The sequence below is a fragment of the Microtus oregoni genome, unplaced genomic scaffold (genome assembly GCF_018167655.1).
Source record: "Microtus oregoni isolate MIOR12 unplaced genomic scaffold, Mior012 000060F_ref0000265, whole genome shotgun sequence".
NCBI lineage: Eukaryota > Metazoa > Chordata > Mammalia > Rodentia > Cricetidae > Microtus > Microtus oregoni.
The window spans coordinates 2,122,533-2,139,659 of record NW_024543870.1 but is presented as its reverse complement, the minus strand read 5'-3'; the positions used below and the strand labels follow the sequence as shown (position 1 = coordinate 2,139,659).

At 39.7% G+C, this 17,127-nt stretch overlaps 1 protein-coding gene across 2 annotated transcripts in view; it reads left to right on the top strand.

Moving 5' to 3' along the window:
• The first annotated feature begins 3,063 nt into the window (after nucleotides 1–3,063).
• LOC121439299 (cyclic AMP-dependent transcription factor ATF-2) overlaps nucleotides 3,064–17,127 on the top strand; it is a 72,760-nt gene continuing 58,696 nt past the window's right edge. For both annotated transcript variants that reach the window (XM_041639779.1, XM_041639778.1), the window contains exon 1: nucleotides 3,064–3,198. The gene's annotated coding sequence lies outside the window, so the exon portion shown is untranslated. The remainder of the gene's footprint in view (nucleotides 3,199–17,127) is intronic.

Genomic DNA, 17,127 nt, shown 5'->3' with positions numbered 1-17,127 from the left:
GTGCGCGTGCGCAGGATCTCTCAAAGCCCAGAAAAGAGTGTCAGATCCCTTGGAGCTAAAATTACTACAGTCTTCTGTGAGCTACCTGACAAGTTGGGAGCTTGGGTTCATGGTTTTCTTGATACAGCAGCAATGGGTCTTAACCAAGGACCCATCTCTTCAACCTTTGTACCACGTTCTTAAAGGAGACTCACTCTCCTTAAAGATAAAAGAGGTAGATACAGTTATGAAACAATAAAACACTTCCTACATTGTAAGCCTGCAGAGAACTTTGTGGCAGCTGGGAACACTGAGGAATTAGACTCAAGGCAGGACAATGGGGAAACAGGACATCTTATTTGGCTGGAGAGAGAGTTACAGATGGACGGGATCAGAACTGAAAATGCTCAGTTAGCTTGCTTCCGTCTGTAGAAAAGCTAGAGTAAGAGGGGAGAGGGGGGGCAGAATAAGAGGTAAAGGGAGCTCCCTTGTTTACCACCAATTAGCCAATATGCCTAAGCAAGAACTACATTTTTTGCATTAAATTTTTTTTTAAACTGGGATTTCTTTTTTTTCCCCTCACCCGAGGCGTCTTTAAAAAGTTAGTGAAAGCTGGGCAGTGGCACACACCTTTAACCCTAGCACTTGGGAGGCAGAGGCAGGCAGATCTCTCTGAGTTTGAAACCAGCCTGCTCCACAGAGCAAGTTTCAGGACAGCCAAGGCTACAAGAGAAAGCCCATCTTAGGGGGAAAAAACTTAGTTAAAACTAAAATTTCCAAACAAAACAAAAACCACATTTCTTGCTTATATAAAAATTCTGAAAAGATTTTCTTTAAATTAACATGTTCTTCTAGTACAGTGTGTGGAAAATTACTTGATAGCAGAAAATTTAATACCAAAACTTCTGATACTCAAAAATGAAAATGTCTGGATACAAGAACTTTAATTTTTTCATATACATGGTGGTAAGGCAATTTAAAAACTCAGTTCGTACTGATGTAAAGTTCTCTTGCAATGCTTTAACGTTTTAAGGTGTATCCTCACATTAGATATTTTGTTGGGTGGAGGAAAGGCCATTTTGGTGAGAGTTTTCTAGCTCTAGCAGTTTATGATCTGGCACTTTGACATTTTGTCTACCATCATCTCGACCAGCAATCCGAGCTCAGCTGATATAATTAGTGTTAAAATCCACCAACGTTACTGCAGTGTTACTAATATTACAGGATGGTACTTTCATGTCAACTTCAGAACCAACGCTGTTAATAATCTGATTTCTTTCAGGTTTCTTGAGTAATTACAACTCGTTTTAAAGGAAGATTGAGTTGGCTCACACTCATGTACACAGGCCAGGCACCTATTAAAAGGTCCAGTGCACGACAATTTCACTTTCCTCCCTGGCATCATTATTAGACCGCAGGTTCATTAACCCTCAAGCACTATTCCCAATAAGCTTACAACAAGTTTAGTTCCACTTGGCATGGATAAACGGTGTATTTTATGTAAATACCTAGGTTGTACTCATAAATCTAGATTAGAAATAACCACTTAGCAGATGGAGAAGCGTGACACCAAAAAAGCTTGCTTTTAAAATGATTCATGCAAAACTTCACAGACCCCTTAACCACATTTTTCCACTTTTGCATATTTGTTGGACAACCAACATCCCTAAAATTAGCACCAAAATCTTCAGTTTGGACAGAAAATAATAAAGCAACATTAGGAATAAGTATTTTCGCACCTTATTCTGCTTTTAGGAGTGTACCTGTTCGGGAGTTGTCAAGGTTTGTCTCTTTCGTCGTTAGACTAATCAAATAATCTTTCTTACTGCTTCCAGCTTTAAGGACCTACCACTTTGTATTTGCTTGCTTGAACGCATGTGCACCACACGTTCACCTAGACCAGAAGGGGTTGTCGGATTCCCGTTTGTGAGCAGTCAGCCATATGGACGGAGCAAAACCCGAACCTGGGTCCTCTGTACGTCAGCAAGAGCTCCTAACCACTGCACCATCTCTCCAGGTTCTTACCCCCGGTTTTTAAAAAGCTACTTCCAGATATTATCAGGCGTGTCTTTGGCACTACAATTTACAAAGCAAAAGGAAAATATTGCTGTTAGAATGCCACTTCTATGCTGTGTTAACTGGTCCTCTCTAAAACGTTAATATCGGTTTTGTAAGCTTCAAAAGATTGAAGCAATCCTACTGAAATTAATGTTTTTAACCTGTAATCAAGTAAAGAAAATGTAATAAAAGAGAACACACCATGATCTTATTTCTCAAGTAAAAAGATCGTTGCATTGTTTTAAAATATGGCAACATGGTTACCATGTAATATACAATGTACTTGATGCGGGGTGGGGGCGGAGAATCAGCTCCAGTTCTAGCTTAGGAAAATCTGAACAAAGACCTCTCTGAGACAAGGCTTCTCTTTTCTAGGCCCCTAGGGCTGACTTATTTTGCTTCTGCTCGCACATGGAGCGGGTGTGATGACTGGCAAAGCCCCACTCTCCCCAACCTTAAGCATAGTTCCCCAGCTATGGCTTCCGGGTAGCCGGAGGGTGGTCCAGGAGCGCGTCTCCCTCCGTGTCCCCCAGATCCCTAGAGGCCGGAAACCGACACACCAGAGACGCCCCGAGCTCTGGGCTGGGCTCCTTCAGCCTCCCCAGACCTCACCTTTCTTCTCTCACACCGGCCACGCCCTCCCTTCTCCCTCCACCGGCACCTGCGCGCGCGCCCCCGATGCCGTGCCCGCCTCCCGCTGGTTGCCAATCACAGCTTCCTGCAGTTCCCTGGTTACCGAAACAACGGTCCTAAGGCTTTGGCCACGCCCCCTGGCGCTGCTTCCCGCCTTTCGCGCCCTTCGTCCAATCCCTAGCGTCCGAGTGCTCTCCGGTTCCCGCCTCCCCGGCCCCGCCCTCCAGAAGCCCCGCCCCCTTTCGGAAGCAAGGCGGCGTCACCTGACCCGTAGGCGCTCCCTCGGTAGAAAGCAGGAAGGGGCGTGTGCGCGAAGGGGCGGGGCGCGAGAAGAAAGCAGCGGGGATGCCGGGAGTGGGGCGGGGCCAACGCTTGTCAGTCGGGTCTCGCGAGAGAGGACGGAAGCCTGTGGGAGCCCTTGGCCTTTAAAGTGCGATTCAGCCCTTTCCTCCGGGGCTAGTTTGTAAACACGGCTGGGCTCCGGGCTGCCGGGGGGTGGACAGGACCATGAATTAGGGACCTGGGCAGGTGAGTAGTGGGGGAAAGGGCCGCGATCTAGGGGGGCTGTGAGGATCTAGAGGAAGAAGGCGCTAACATGGCGACGTCTCTGCCCGTAGTCCCCACCCCCAGCCTCCCACCCCCTTGGCGCCCCTGCTGTGGACCCCAACCCTCCGGACGGCTGTGGCGGCGCCGCCGCCGCTGGCCTGACGGACCGACCGGACCCGTTAGGTAATGCGGCTGCTGCGTCTGCCTCTCCCTCGTGCGCTTTCCCAAGCCTGAGCAAAAGGGAATAACGGCTCCCTCAGACCCCTCCCTCCGCTGTACCATCCCCTTGTGTGGTCACTTGAGAGGTCCCCGGGGCGCTCTTCGGATCCGCCCAGCTGACGGGCGGGGGTGGACCCCCGCCTCAAGTCCTTGATCGGGCCGCAGGAGGGTCCACGCTGGGCTCCCCACCTAGGGCTCCGACGGTTGAGCACCGCGGGGTTTGGGATGGTGCGGTGGAGAAGGCTTGGGCAGCGTGGCTAAAGATCGAGCCGGGGTCCCGGGCTTAGGTGCAATGTGATGGAGGCAATGATATGAAGGACCTGGGAGCTAGAGGTGTCTCGGCCTTTCCCGTCCTTTCTGCCACCCTCACACTCCCGCCACCCCCCAGTTTTTCCAGGTGGGGCGGGGCTGAGGTGTGGGTGCAGGTTGATTCTGCTTTTTCCCCCATTTTTTTTTTAATCTCGACGGGTGTTTTGCAGAGCTAATCTGTTCCTTTTATCAATACCCCAGAGACAAGGGAGAGAGAATCGTGTGGGTATTTTGGGGTGTGAGTGTGTCTGCCTGCGCCTGTCTCTCTGTCTCCATAGTGCTCATTCATTGAACCAGACCTAGGAGTAGCTGGGGACCATTTTTATGCATCTAGGTAATATAAAATTGTCTCTTCTTAATGGGGACCCTTAAAACTGAGGAAGCCAGGTAAAACTACCGTCAATATAATGGAGTAAAAGGGATTTATTCATTGTAAACTCTTAGGCCTGTTTATTAATACCTAGATTACCTTGTGGAAGTCACAGTTTCTTAGGGATTACAAATTATGGAGACATTCACATCACATGCATGTATTGCTATATTTGAAACCAGACCAAACTCTGACTCTTCTCTGAACTCACTTTTTCCTATTTGAAGAAATTCTTAACCCCTGGAATTGCCATTGTAGTAATAACCATCTCAGGAATACTCCTTCAGAGCCAAATGGCCTTGATCAATTGCTGGAAAGTAAGACTTCATAAAAGCCTATTTTCAAACAAGTCTAGATAATTTCCTGAAAGAGACACAGTAAGAATCTTGTATTTAAATTTACTAATCCCACTTGAAGAATCCACCGCAGCAAACTTTTTCCAAACATATAGGGATATTTTTTAGAGTAAGCTAAACATGTATCCTGTATAGGTTAAGAAAAGTTAGTTCATGGAATTTTTTTTATTTTGACTTTTCAAGACAGGGTCTGTCCTGGAACTCATGTGTAGACCAAGCTGGCCTCGAACTCACAGAGAACCTCCTGCCTCTGCCTCCGGATTGCTGGGATTAAAGGCTTACACCAACACAGCCCAGCAAGTTCGTGGGTCTTAATTCATCAGTTGTGTTATAATTAAGCTTCTAGGTCTTAAAAATAATTTTGAAAAATCTTCAAATTAACAGTGTTTATGCTGCCCTCCTAAGCTGTTTTTCAGTCTCAGTTTTAAAGATGCTGCTGCCATTAAGTTTTGAAAAATCGCTTAAAATGTAATATTGTGCTCACTTAGAACCTAATTCTTTGGTATCTGTTTTTGTGGGAGGGTGGTTTGAGACAGTTTCTCCTTGTAGCCCTGGCTGTCCTGGAACTCCCTTTGTAGACCAGAGCTCAGAGCTCCTCCTGCCTCTGCCTCCTAAATGCTGGGATTAAAGTTGTGAGCTACCTCCCTGCAGTTCTTTGTTATCTGTAATTTCTAGAGATGCACTTTCAGGGCGATTGTCTTATTTTTGATATAAGGTACTAAAAACTTCTACCTGGAGATTCCTTTAACATTACTAGGCTCTTTATTTTGTATTTGGAGCAATAGCAAATGTGTTACCTAGAAAAGCTTACATTTATTTTTATGTAGAGGAGCAATGTTAAACTAAGATAGTGGTGGAACTGGTTATATGTCAGCCCTTTAACAAATAATTGGGGGGTGCTTTGATGGGTGTTTAAAATTTTAAAGCTGTATTTTGAAATTCTATCATCCATTAAATATCTCATGGCTAACATTAAATCAAGATATATAGTTTTGTCTACTTTTAAAAATCTTGAAACCTTGAGTTCTAATCTGTACTTTATCTGTACTCTCCCAATCAATTATATATCTAAATCTGGTAAACAGCTCTACCTTACATGCTGTTTCCATCATTTTTGCCTTTGGGCTCTTCCGATATGATATGTGTGTCTATGAACTGGCATTTCTTTCTTTTGTAACTCCTATTGAAATGCCCTTAGAAAGGTAATTCCTTCATATTTAAAACATAATTCCAGAATGTCCCTTGATTAGAAGCAATGAAAATAATTGTATAATTCAGTTGACCCCTTTCAAAATTAGTAGGGATAGTTCTTGAACTACTCCTTGTATTATTAACTTGTAGCCTAGAAAAACTACCTAGCATAGTTATATAGTCAATAGTTCGACATTTTTGTGTTTATCTTATATTCACATCTATTTCTTCAGACTAAAATTTTTCCTGAGATGCTATATGGTCTGTGTATTTTTTAAAGATTTGCTTATTTTAATTAATTTTTTTGCTTGAATGTGTGTATGTGCATCATTGTGTGCAGTGCCTTAGAGGACATCTGAGATCCTGATTCCCTGAAACTAGAGTACAGGTCTTTGTAAGCCATGATGTGGGTGCTAGAGTCTGCCCCAGGTCCTTTGCAGGAACAGCAGGTACTCTCAGCTGCTGAGCTTTTCTACCCTTGTAGGAAAGCTCTTTCCTATTGAGCTGTGCATTCCCAACCCTCTTTATGTAATTTGTTTGTAAGTTTAATTTATGTAGTATGTGCCTGTCTGTGGGGTGCTGACATATGTATGGAGATCACAGGACAACTCTGAGGAATAAATGTTCTCTTTCCACCTCATGGGTTCTGAGGACGGAGCCCTGGTCATCAGAGTTGATGGCAAGGTTCTCACACATGAAACCGTCTCATTGGCTCTAATGCTGAAGTAGTAGAGATCGTCATCACTGTTTTTGTCTGTGGGAGAAAATTCCTAGAAAAAACACTTCCTTTGTTCTGTGTCTCAAAAAAGTTCAAATAAGGTATCATTTCATAGAAAATGGAGGACTGTTATGAGTCTTTAAGGCCATGATAATTGTAATTACCTGTTTTATATCACAAAATATGGAATATACAATTATAAACATGTATGTGATATATATGTCTTCTTGTTGACTTTTATTGACAAACCTAAAACTGGTATATTTTCAGTTTAAGATAGATTCTATGATGCTTACTTTGTTTTTGTTGATCATTGTAAGTTTTTCATCTTATTTATCATTAGGCTATGTATAATGTGTTTATATTGGTGCGTACATGCCACGACTTGGGTGTGGCAGTCAGAACAACTTTATGGAGGCAGTTCTTTCCACCTTATATGGGTTATGGGTGTTGAATTCAGGTTATTAGGTTTACACAGCAAGTGCTTTGCTGGCTGAGCCATCTCACTCCCCCTAAAATAATAATTATTATCTATTTCTTTTCTTCCCTCTGCTCCTTTTTAGGGTAGACCAAAAGGGTCGTAAATATATTTTGGGGTGTAGGTGTATTTATTCAGGTTCATATCTTATCCAGTAATTCTCAACCTTCTCCCCCCCCCCCCCGTTCATATCCCAAAATAAAAAGCACTGGAATATAGTAGTGAGTGACTTGTTACCGTGAGATCCTTGACAGAGTTCTTAGAGTAATTGTACTTGGCAAATGGACAAATGGACAGACAGATTTGACTTATTTTAGTAGTATATGGTTACCCCTCCCCCCTTTTTTGATACAGTTTCTCTATGTAGCCCTGGTTATCCTGGTACTCAGTCTGTAGACCAGGCTGGTCTCAGACTCAGAGATCCCCAGGCCTTTGCCTCCCAAGGGATTTAAAGCATGGGCCACCTTCAGTTTTTAAATATGTTCTCTAAAATATTTTCCTTTTGTCTAATAGGCTCTAAACTTTTGGATTCCAGTTTTCTACCTTTACTCGCTTAGTTTTGTCTTTCCTAGCATTATAGTTTTCCATTCTATAGATTTTGTGATATCTGATGATTATCTACAGTTAATAAGTCACTTAAACCACTCTTAAATTTCCTGCTATTAAATGCCTGAATGGAAAAAAATGCTTTTTTTCTTTTCTTTTCTTTTCTTTTCTCTCTCTCTCACTCTATAGTCCAGACTGGCCTGAAACTTGTGATGGCCTCAGACCCATGGGAGTTCTCTGGTATCAGCCACCCTGTCCAGCTAATTCGCTGTGTTCATTTATTTGTTTGTTTGTTTATTCATTCATTTATCCATTTATTTATTTACTTCTTTTTTTAAAGTTTTCTCGAGACAGGGATCCTCTGTGTAATCCTGGCTGTCCTGGAATCACTCTGTAGACCAGGCTCACCTTGAACTCAGAGATCTGCCTGCCTCTGTCTCCTTAGTGCTAGAATTAAAGGTGTGTTCCACCACTACCCAGCAGTGCAGCTAGTTTTTAATAAGTTTATTTATTTAATTTTGAAGACAGCATCTCACTGTGTAACACTGACTGGCCTAGAACTTGCTGTCAAATTGTGCTGGCTTCTAATTCCCAGAGATGTGCTTGCCTTTCCTCATGGGTATCGTTGACGGTGCACACTACCATGCCTAGCGGCTGTGCTCTGCTACTTTTTTTTCCTTTCCCTGCTTTTAACATTGAATTAATAAGCATAATTTTCTGTTGTATACACTTTACAGTATTTGATACCTTTTTCTTTCTTTGAGTTGGCTCATAAGATAATAAACTCAATGGAATTGCTTATCAGAGGAAGTAAATATTTATGAGGTTGCCAAGACTTTTGGTTTCTCCCAGAAAAAAGTTAAGCAGGCTCACGCTGGCATTTTAGTGTAAATGTGGTAGCTTTGCCATCATTTTTCTAACTTTGTGGTTATGATTGTTAAGTATGATGTGATTACTTAATTGAGAATTATTAAGGGAAATAAGTTGTATTGTTTAAGTTTCAAAGTCATATAGTTGACTATATAATTTTATAGTTACTGAACAATAACATATGTACTGGGACAAATATCTATTTCATATTTTCTGCCACTTCCATTTGTTTCTCTTAAAGTTGACTGAAACTTTATGACAACCTAATAACATCAGTGCTTAAATTTTGTGCACTTTGCACATTGAATTTATTGGTTTTAATTTATTAGCTACTTTCTGAATTACATATTTTAACGAATTATTTAATTTTCTTTCATATATTCTTCTGGCACAATGAATGTAGTTTTAGGGTAGTTGTTAGGACTCAATTGTCATGAATCCACTTATGACCCCCATAATTTGCTTAGGCAAATTATTTGTTTTCTGTAAGGAGAACTGCACTTAACCTTGTAAGCATTTGAGCAGTGTATATCAGTGCTCACAACTGCGTCAGGACTGGCTGCATGCTCAGTGCGTGTTAAGGTGATTACTGTCGAAGATGACCCAGAAATGATCATCTTCTGCAGTCCTTTAGGAATGCTATGGCATGACTTGCAGAGAGTACAACAGTCATTTATTTGGTAGCTTTGGCAACAAATTTGTATTTTCCCTAGGAATTTATAATTTGTAGTAGAAATTACTACCTTAGAATTTCCATAAACCTATTGCAGAGAATTTCATTTTGTTCCATATGTACCTTTCGCCCTAAGTCAGACTTACCTTTTCATGTAGTAGTGTAGCATATACATATTTTGAGATTATAAAAATTGATGCCATAGTTTTCACTAATCCCATCATCAATATTTTAGTGAGATCTTTCATAATATCTTCTAATGAAATTAAGATGCTACAGTTTTCCAGGAGGTGGAAGCTTGCATCTTTAATTCCAGCATTTGGGAAGCAGAGACAGGTGAATCTCTGAATTCTAGGCCAGCCTGGTCTACAAAGTAACTTCCAGGACAGCCAGAGCTACATAGAGAAACCTGTCTTGAAAAAACAAAACCAACCAACCAAAAAAAAAAAAAAAAAGACATAGTTCTAATATTTTTTTTTCTTTTGAAGTTTTTACCAAGAATTCAGCTAACATAGTTGTACCATCAGTTCCCAGTTATCATGTTGCAAGTTGCTGGTGTCTTTCTGTCATTTGTTGGGTATGTTTTAGTGGTGAAATATGACTATTGGGCTAGGGATTTTTCTTTCACTTTCCTAAACTTCAACATACTTAGAAAAAAAGAGAGAAAGAAGTGAAATTACTGTTACTGTAATAGGAATTATATGTAATCTGTATTTTCCTTGTTGTAATGAAAAGTTTTTATTAGTGAGTTCTTACTACTAATGATGATTGACTAAGTGTAATTTTTTACAATGTGTGTGTGGTGTACCTGCATATCCATGAGGATGAGCACATGTCTGCATGGTTGTGCATTCACATGTGTGCACATTTATGGAGGCCTGGCAAAATTTCCAGTGTTTGCCTGGATTAGTCTCTACCTTATTTTTTTTTTATTTATTTTATTTATTTATTATGTATACAGTGTTCTGTCTGTATGGCTGCAGGCCAGAAGAGGGCATCAGACCCCATTACAGATGGTTGTGAGCCACCATGTGGTTGCCGGGAATTGAACTCAGGACCTTTAGAAGAGCAGGTAATGCTCTTAACCACTGAGCCATCTCTCCAGCCCCTCTACCTTATTTTTAAAGTTTTTATTTTTTGTTGTTGTTATTATTATGATGGTGATGATGGTGTATTTATGCATTGCATGATGTGTGTTTGTGGGCATTCATGCCATGACATGGGTGTAGAGACTGAAGGACAGTTCTGTGGAATCAGTTCTCTCTGTCCACCTTTGCATGGGTTCCAAGGTTCAAACTCAGGTACCTTGACTCATCTAGCCATGCACATTTGTTTTCGAAGTGGTGTCTCTCACTAAAATTGGAGCTCTTGCATTCAGCAAGGCTACCTGGCGATTGAGCTCTAGAGATCCACCTGATTCCTTTACCCCCAGCACTGGTTCCAAATTCATATCTCTCTTTTTGGCCTAGCTTGTATGTGAGTAATGGAGATAAAATTCAAGTCCTCATTCTTGTGTGTCAGGTCCTGTGCTGACAACCATTTCTTTGTCTCCTGAATAATTCCAGTTCTTTTTCTTTTCATTTTGGTGTGTTTGTACATGTGGTGTATGTGCGCGTACATGTACATGGGTACATATCAGATTAATTTCTTCAACCTTTCCTCTACCTTATTTTTTGATACAAAATCTCTCTGAACTTGAAGTTCACTTTTGGGTAGGATGATTGTCTAGTGAGTTCCCAGGATCCACCTGTCATGATGTGTGCTGAGAATTTGAACTCAAGTTCAATGCTGAATGCATTACCCACTGTGCTATCTTCCCAGCTCCCAAATCATCATAATTCTTGAAGTGTGAATTTCTAGTTCTCATACATAAAGGCCTAGATTTGATCTCTGGCACTGTATAAACCACTCTGTTGTAACACAGGTATGTGATCTCAGTAGTGGGAAAGTAGAGGCAGGAGAGCTGAAGTTTAAGGTTATTCTTGGCTCCATAGCAAGTTCCAGGCCAGCATAGGTCATACGAGATTTTACCTCTGAAAACGAAAGCAACCTTGGCTGACTTAGAACTCACTAGAGAGATCCTTGCCTCTGTCTCCCAAGTGCTGAGTTTAAGGTGTTTGCTACCACACCTGGCCCCAAACATTTTATATTAAAATTTTAGAGGGGGAAGGCAGTAAGTATATTTTATTCTATGTTTTGAGCAAAAATGATACTGTAAACATTATATCATATAACTTAATCCATTACCAAATCTAAAACCATGTTATTAGTAAAATGATGTGGGCTTCGCCTCCATATGCTGTGAATATCATTGGTTAATAAAGGAACTGCTTTGGGCCTTTAGCAGAGCTATAGGGAAACAGAGCTAGGCAGGGAAAACTAAACTGAATGCTGGGAGAAAGAAGGTGGAATCAGAGAGAAGTCAGGTAGCCCCGCCAGAGACAGACACCACAACTTTACCCGGTAAGCCACAGCCACATGGTGATACACAGGTTACTAGAAAGGGGTTAAATTATAAGAAGCTACAGCTTTAAATAATAGAGTTTTTGTGTGATTATTTGGGGGCTGAGCAGCCGGGGACAAGTGACCTCCCTTCCACAGTAAAACTTAATCTACTGCTTTTCATACTTGTTGCTTTTAAGTCTGTGAGTTCTGGGAAACAACTAGCCCACTCAACGCAGGCATTGGTGGTCTGGAAATAATTTAAAATAAAATTTAACTTTGAAAGTAAACTAATTTGCTAGATGGTGGTGGCACATCATGCCTTTAATACAAGCATTCAGGAGGCAGAGGCAGGTGGTTCTCTGAATTAGAGGCAGCCTGGTCTACAGAGTGAGTTCCAGGACAGCCAGGACTGTTATACAAAGAAACTCTTGTCTCTAAAAACAAAAACAAAGCCCCAAAAAGTAAGCTAATTTATTTGTTTTGGGTTTTGTTTTTCTTTTGAGATAAGTAGCTTTAGCTAACCTGGAATTCACTATGTAGACCAGGCTGGATTTGCCTTCCCAGAGACCTCCCTTTCTCTGCCTCCTGATTGTTGGGATTAAAGGCATTATGCCCAGTATTACTTTTTTTAAATTGAAGACTATTTTTGTGATATTGAACTGATATTACTATTTAATACTCATTTATTATGTGCTTTATGAATCTTTATCAACTTTGAGATCAAAGCTTCAGTATACTGTTGATACTGATATGCCTGGAAAATATCTATTGTGTGTCATAAGTAGAGAAAAAATTAAAATCTGCTTGATATCTGTATGCTATGAATATGTTTTATTGCCATTGGTTAATAAAGAAGCTGCTTTCGGCCAATGGCTTAACAATATAGCCAGGCTGGAAAAGATACATATATAGAGAGAGAAGGTGGGGTCAGAGAGAAGCCATGTAGCCACTGCAGGAGACAGACACCGGACGGAACCTTACCGGTAGGCCACAAGCACATTCTGATACACAGATTAATAGAAATGGGTTAATTTAAGATATAAGAGCTAGTTAGAAATATGCATAAGCTAATAGGCCAAGCCGTGTTTTGATTAATACAGTTTCTGTGTGATTAATTCAGGTCTGGGCTGCCAGGAAACGAATGAGCAGCCTTGGACAACAACTGCTTCCCTCACTGAGGTTGGGAATACCTTTCTCACTTTTGAGGAGTTTCCTTTCCCTCCATTGGTGAGCTAAGCATTCCATAGCCAGTATACACAAGGATGATATCAAATCCACAAACTAACAATCTGTTTGACTCCCACAGAAGGTTTTGGTGTTAAATGTGTAATATTCAGTTTCTAGGCATAAAGTATGAGTTAGTATTTATTATTAAGTATGATTTAGTATTAAGCATTAGGAAAACAGCATTTAATGTCAAAGTAAAATGCAGTATAACTTACATAAGCTTAATACTGTAAGTTCATGCCCTAATTTGTATTGTACACATTATTTTCTTAATTCTTTTTGGTATCCGTTAAGTACATGTGAAGGATTGTAGTGAGATAGTATATAAAGGAAATCAGAGATACTTTAACATTGAATAGGTAGTAATTCTTTTTAAGTTACGGCTGTAGGTTTTCATACTCATGGATTTAGGTTTGTTATGAGCATATTGCTGTTCCCAGGGTCGTACTAAGATCACCTTTTATACTTTGTGCTACTTGTGAAGTTATGACGAAATTGTACCACAGAAAACTCCCTGCCTATATATGGTTCTGCTGCCCTTGAATGACCTTGTGATAGAGCACAAATCCATCCTCCTGATACCTTAACATTTTTGTTCACTATAAAGGTTTTCCATTAGTGACTTATAAATTGCCATACACTTAGCATCTTAAGACGGTATAAAATTATTTTTATAGGTCAGGAAAAGTCCATTTAATAAAGTTCTCTGTGGTGTTTCAATATATGTATAAATTATGTAGCATTTTAAAACAAGTTGAAATTTCTTCTCAGTCATCTTTCATTTTTGCATGGTGAAACACTGAAAATCTAGCTTTTATAGAGCGGTAGTACTTAATGGCTATCTGTAAGAGCATCTACCATGTGTGACTTAACTCAATGATCAGCCTTTCCTCACCTTCCTTACTTTTGCAGATGGATAATCACTGTTGCATTCACTCACAGTTTGTGTGTGTGTGTGTGTGTGTGTGTGTGAGAGAGAGAGAGAGAGAGAGAGAGAGAGAGAGTCTTGTAAAGTGTGTTTTTGTTGTTTATACATGGGTAAGAGAATGTAGTGCTTCTCGTTCTTGGTTGGCTTATTTCACTTAATATAAAACTTATAAACATATAAACAGAGACTGCTTTAGTTTCCCAGCTACCCAGATGCAGATAATCACACGGAAACTATATTAATTAGAACACTGGCCAATGGCTCAGGTGTATTCCTTGTTACCTCTTACATTTTAAATTAACACATTTCTATTAATCTATGTATCACCATGAGGCTGTGGCTTACCGATAATGTTCTGGCATCTTTTTCCTTTGGCAGCTACATGGTGTGTCCTTGACTTCACCTACTCTATATCTCTGTTCAGATTTCCCGCCTAGCTTTACTCTGCTAAGCTATTAGCCAAAACAGCTTTATTTATCAACCAATAAAAGCAACACATATATAAGTGGACATCCCACATCATCTCCCCTTTTCTGTCTAATTAAAAAGGAAGGCTTTTAACACAGTAAAACTACATATACAAAACAGTTATCAAACAAGAATTATAGTTACATATTGAGCCTGTTTACATTCATCAAATAAAGGAAAATACTCTTATCTATCCTATCTTTGTGAGTCTAAGTTTTATATCTAATTTATCTTTTATTATAACAAAAGTAAACTATAATTATAACTATCTTGTCTTCAATCCATCAAAGACCCCAGAAAGATATATTACCTAAGTAAACCGGAAGTGCATTGTAAGCAACTTCCAAAGTTCTAGAAATGACAGATATCTCACTACCTGGACAGTCACCTAAAGTTCTTTTTTAACATTGGGGCATCTATCTTCAGCCTTTAGGCCATAATATCTGGCACACTTTTCAGTAAAGCAGGAAATAAGATCTCTTCTGCCATGTAATGGCAAAATTTATCAGTTGCTTTATTCGGTATTCTGCATAATGTCTGGCAGTTTCTTCTGTGAAGCAGGAACCCTGAAGGACCATCCTGCCTTTTGGAAAGTTCAGCAGTCAGTTTTCTGTAGGTCCTGCATGTCCATTTTATACAGCATACTATTAAGCACTCCAGGCAAGAGCAGTTTCTTGCCCAAATAACTAGCTTTGCCACATTGAAGGCAAATTTCATAACAAGTTTCTTCAGTGCACATGAACCTCTCAAAAGGTGCTGCCAGAAGTAGACATGTATCACTGTTGAGAAATTCTTAAGTTCTTAAAACCTTTTAAATGCCATATTATGTACGTCTTCGAAAGGTTTGTAGGACTAACTATCCATGTTGAATATATCTCTGTACCTCTAGAAAACCTAACTAACATTACTACAGTTTGACTGTTATAGATTACTATTAATCCACAAGTTTTAATTATACATTTTTAAATGAGCTGTATAAACATAATACCTTAAACAAGAGTAGAAATATACATATAACAAATTTGACCTTAAATTTGTTCAATAATGAAGAAAAAAATAAACTAAATTCTTGCTTCCTTTTCATTGCTTCAACATAATTTTGTTTGGTCCAGTGTTTAAGAATACTTTATTGATCATTTTTTACTTTGTAATAACTGTGAACCTAACGTCTCAATTTTCATGTTTATTCTTTTCTTCATTCTCATGGAAGTCCCTCTCAGGAAAGTGTATTTCAATTAGTATTTCATAAGTGGAAAACATAGTCATTAAATGAAAATTGTTTTTATTATGAACTACAGGGCATATAAAGAATTCATAACATTATTGAACACAGAACAAGATACAGTTGATAAAACCATGTTTTGCTTTTAGCAGAGATACATTATTGGAAAATATGATTAAATTAATGGAGGTGCGTTGTGACAGTCTTATTTAAAATTATCCATATTTTGAAATATAAAGCCAGGGCAGGGTGTGCAAATAAGATTTCAGATAAGTGAGGAGTATAAGGGCATTTCTAGTTTTGAAAGCATGAAAATGAGGACTCAGGGAAAAAGACAAGTTGAAGACCTAGAAACCAAGTATTCTTGGGAAGCTTTCATGTGACATTATTGATACAGACCCCTCAAGGTTGTGACTTTGTAAGTTTGTCCCAGCAATCTTACTATGTACCACCCAGTACTTCTCTTGTATGTATTAGACTCTTGAGTTTGTGACCAAGAACAGATTGGTTCTCTTTAACACTGATGCCGTCCTCTGTGCTCTGTGTTCTAGTAGTGTTTGGTTCAGGATAGAGTATTTACTGTTGGCAGTCCTGGTACCTTTGTGTGGAGATATTGCCTGTGCCCACAGGTTAGTTATGCCCAAATGTACAGAAAGTGAGTAGGATGATATTGGTGAAGGAGAGATTCCTTACATCTGTGACTTCTGAGCTTTAACAAGTGTTCCTTTTAATCGAAGTCTAGGTGATTATGGAGTAAGTTAAGCTATGTAGAACAGGTATGGCTGGTTAGTTTAACCTTGTTGCCTTTTGCTTGAAGGATAATTGCCCTGCTGTGTTTCAAGATGCTAGTTCCAGATCTTTTGTGAACAACTGCTGAAATAAGAGCATAAACATCTGTGTGCAGAAAAACATACCTAAAGTCACACTTGTAAAATTGAGCATTTTTCTGAAAAACAATAGTTTGTAGGAGTCTATCTCTGTCTGAAATATGTGAGCTTTTCCTATTATTATCACACAGAGCAGTATGCAAGGCCAATCTGCAGGTGACGAGGACGAAGGGACAATCATGAATACCAGGATGGCAGTGTAAGAGCGCAGAGAAAAACGAATTGTACTTGGAGAGAGTAAACTACAGACTGTCCACAAAATTGTCCTTGAATTGCTGTCCCATTTATAGCTGCATTTTGCATTTATGTTGCTAAATATCTTTTTTTGAATCCTTTCTCCATAAGGAGCAGTTTATATTTAAAACAGATTTTTTTTTTCCCCAGCCTTGCAATGAGACACTTCCTGGTTTCTGATTTTCTACTTTAAGATATTAAGGAAACTTCACTAACCCTAAAGGAAAGTATTGCCCTTCTTTCCAATAATCTGCAATAGGGAAATTCCCCCAAATTCTTATGTGGCCTGATAATAGGGGTTCATTCCAAGGTGATCTATTTCCTTTTGAACATCATGCTTTGGAAATCAGTACCTTTCCCTAACATGGTTGATAGCTGAACCATCTGCCAACTTCTTATTCATCTCACCTTATCCAGTACTTACGTAACAGACCTGTGTAGTCATTTGTAAATTTTTTGGATTGTCTATAAGAGCTTACCCTCAGCCTGGCTGTGGTGGTACATGCCTTTAATCCCAGTATTTGGAGGCAGAGGTAGGTAGATGTCTGAGTTTGAGGACAGCCTAGTTTACATAGTGAGATCCAGGACAGCCATGGCGGCTACACACTACACAGAGAAGCTCTGCCTCGAGAAATGAGATAGAGAGAGAGAGAGATATCTCCCAAATGACAATGATTTCAGATTTTTCTTTTCTCTTACATTGGCGTTCTGATATTCATGATTGTCCCTTCTTTATTACCTACAGATTGGCCTTGTATATATAGAGAAAT